Source organism: Varanus komodoensis, unplaced genomic scaffold (genome assembly GCF_004798865.1).
Source record: "Varanus komodoensis strain SLA01 unplaced genomic scaffold, ASM479886v1 scaffold1724, whole genome shotgun sequence".
Taxonomy (NCBI): domain Eukaryota; kingdom Metazoa; phylum Chordata; class Lepidosauria; order Squamata; family Varanidae; genus Varanus; species Varanus komodoensis.
This window is the reverse complement of record NW_025335512.1, coordinates 5,500-9,136: the sequence shown is the minus strand read 5'-3', so window position 1 is coordinate 9,136 and position 3,637 is coordinate 5,500. Positions and strand designations below refer to the sequence as shown.

The 3,637-nt window shown below is 40.0% G+C and overlaps 1 pseudogene; it reads left to right on the top strand.

Annotated features, from left to right (window-relative positions):
• Nucleotides 1–3,637, top strand: part of LOC123021702 — a 17,163-nt pseudogene that overhangs the window by 12,670 nt on the left and 856 nt on the right.

Sequence of the window (3,637 nt, the reverse complement as noted above, 5' to 3'; positions counted from 1 at the left end):
CTGGAGAGCCTTCCTGGGTCCGTATTTGTAATGAGCATGACTGGCCACAGCTACAGCATCTACAACACTGTCCATGCTGTGTTACACGCTTTGCAAGACATGTGTTCGTCAACATCCCAACCCAGAGCAATGCTGGATGGTGCAAGGTACGACCTTCCAAATGAACAGCCATGGCAGGTAATGTCTTGAACAAGCAAATGTGAGCCTGTGTGGAACACAGCAAGGAAGTAATGGGGCAGCAGATTTATTTTTCTGCTTTTGCTATATTTCATTTATATTTTCTTAACATATTCTAATACAACAACAACAACAACAAAGAATATAAAACAGAATATACTGAAATAAACAGTGCCAACTAAATTGAACAAAATGAGCTAGATTGCCAAGGGAAATTTCAAGAGATGGAACCTGTACATTCAGTCCTGCAAAACTATCTTCCATCTTGCAATGCTTTATGAGAGTTTAGCAAAACAAAACATTACTCTATACATCATCAGACCTTCTGATCATTTCAAGTCTTCTGGTTTTTTCCTTTTCCTTTCCAAAGTCCCCTCAACTCCCATTAGTCAGACTGCTCAGAATAATATCCCAGTTTTCATTAAATTCTTTCATCATTTTTCTGCCTGCAGGATCATTTAACTTTGCCATCACAGCTTATTCTGCCAAACTGTTTCTCCATTCTTTAATTATTGGTGGTTCCATTTCAAAGCAATGGTGATTCTTCCTGCTGTTGTCATATACTTAACGCTGGCATATTTCTTGAAAGGATCTCTGGGACTATGTTCCTAAGGATACTCTTGTGACTCATGGGAAACCTGATCTTGAAAATTTTCTGAATTTCCGCATGTATTAATTTCCAAAGTATTTTTGTTATTCCACAAGTGCACTAGGTAAAGTCCCATCCACTCTGCTACATTTCCAGCATTTTCCATTATAATTCTTGCCTATTTTTGCAATAACTTTTGGAGTGATGTACCATCAATAAAACATCTTTTATCAATTACCTCTTAATGCTTGACTAGCAGTAAATTTAATATGTGAGCCAGTGTGGAACAGAGAAAGGAACAGGACATCAGAACTCACTCCATCAGCTCTGCTGAGATTCAGCAGCTATTGGATCCTCAACTGTCAATCACCAGAAGCCATCCCATTTGGGTGCAGTGGGTAAGTAGAAGGGGTAGTGGGGCTGACCCCTTGGGCTAGCTAAAAGGCCTGTTGCCTTTCAATGTTTCTTCTCCACGTGTTGCTTTCTTTCAAGCTGACCATGGCAGCAACTTGACAATGTTACCCAGGTTTTCTTAATTTCCTCTTTCCTTTCAATATCTTTTCCTGCTTTCCTTTTTGTGCTACATAGGTCTTATGCCTGTGAGGAGCAACTCGCTTGGTTTTAATCTGGCTATAGTGCTTAACATTTTTAAAAACCTGACAACTATCTGAAAAAGTGATTATTAAATGTAGGCACTTCATCATGCCTACTACCCTGTTTCCCAGAAAATAAGACCTAACCAGAAAATAAGCCCTTGCATTATTTTTCAGGATCCTCATAATATAAACCATACCCAAAAAATAAGTCCCAGTTAAGATCGTCAGCCAGACGGATTCATTTATTACATCTGTTGCAACACAATTCAGGTTTGGAGAGTTGTGACATGACTGTATTTGAAAAAAAATGTAGATTGTTGTACATGAAAATGTAAGACATCACACGAAAAGAAGCCCTAGTGCGTCTTTTGGAGCAGAAATTAATGTAAGATCCAGTCCTATTTTTGGGGAAATACGGTAACAGCATACATTAAGATTTTGAATCATAGCCTGTTGAATGTCATTACCACTGCATAGCTGTGCAGAACTGAATTTGCCCTTCTTTCCTGTAATTTTTAATGCATAGCTTCATCATTAACTAAGAAGAGTCTCATTCAACAACAGTGTAAGGGAAACAGTTTCCTTTGACCAAAATGGAGGACTGGCTACTGGATTTGATATTCTCAACTGTGTCGCATTCCCAAACCAGTCCTTTCTCATAGTCAAAGTAGGAAAGGTGGATGCCGATGCTTCCAAAGAGGATGGGCTCAGCATTTCTGTCAATTCCATCATGTGGCCCAGCATGTTTAACCAGGTACAAATGTGCACATTTTGCAGTGCATCTACTTAGTTGCTCTTTTCTCTTTTTCAATGGGAAACTTATTTTTCATTTAGCAGACACCCATTTCAAGGATGAAATGGGTTAGTTAGTTCATTTTCCCACCTTCCATGAATTCACATTGACAATTTCCTTGACTGGATCTTGATCTCCTACTGCAATATTTCTAATGCTTCATCCCTCTGAATTCAATTGCATAATATTTCAGATAGACATCCATAGGATATGTGGAAGTATAACATCACGCTGGTGGAAAATGAGATAAATATAAGCAAGCAAAACCTGCAATTTGCATGAACATGTAAAATATATTGCCAATGTCATTGTCTCCCACTTGAAAAGTTGTTGTGCATTTCTTGGAAAGCTTGGGATAATAATTTGCCTTTTTCATATTTTCAAATACTTCCAACAGATGTAACATGTATGACCTTATCTTATCTAACCATTCAAGACCACGAATGAATGCAGTAGCATTATAAATTTGGCTCCACAAATCCAAAACAGCGGAAACCCAAAGGGCATGCATTGAGTTCCATGACCATTGGCTTTCCATGTATCATGCAATGCTTAACATGGGACTGGCACCAAAGATATCTGGGTTATAGTCCCTGCTCAGCCATTGAGCTAAAAAGGTGTCTTCAGGCCAGCCAAAGACTGGGGTGCCACCACTGAAAAAACCCTTTTCCTCTTTACCACCTCCCTTAATGCATTAGGTGGAGGTTCCCTGAGAAGTAATCATAATGGATGGAAAGGAGGATAGAGGAGGAGGCAATGATAATGACACATGCATGGCTCCAATCATGTTATTGCATGCTAATTCAATCAGCACTTTTTGCACAGGTGCAGCCGCTCTCCCTGTGCAACGACATCTACCCTTTGGGTTCCAATAGGAAAAAGAAAGAAGGGGAGCCCTTTTGCTGCTACGAGTGCCTGCCATGCCCCAAAAGAAAGGTTGCCAGTCAGAAGGGTAAGGCAGATTATGATCCGAGTGTGATGTTTCAGTTCCAGCTGTGGTTTATTAGGCTGAAATGCCATTTCTTGAATGAAAATGGTGCCATTTACATATGGAGTGTTGGGTACCGGTTTGTGATGGAGGCATGCAGCCTCCTGTATCTTCCACACCATGTGACTGTAGAGGGCACCCAACCTCAAAGAAATGGTCAGGAGTGGAAAAACTGTAAGCATCTGCTGTTGAGGTGGAGATGGGGTTCCTTGTAAGTCTTGTTTTGAAAATGACAAGAGTAGAAGACACATTTTTTAAATTTAGATTAGATTATCCTAACTCTAAGGAATCATAGTTCTTGTCCATAGATTTTTACAAACCTGGTTACTTGGGTGGAATGCAAGCTGGTGCGTGGAGGGCTGTCTGTATTCACAGCTTCCATTCTAATAATACCTGAATGCAGTATGTACAGAGTATCTATTGACAGTTGTCAACCTCTCCCTCCCGAGACATGGATTACTGCTATCAGTGTCCAGATGAGCAATATCCAAATG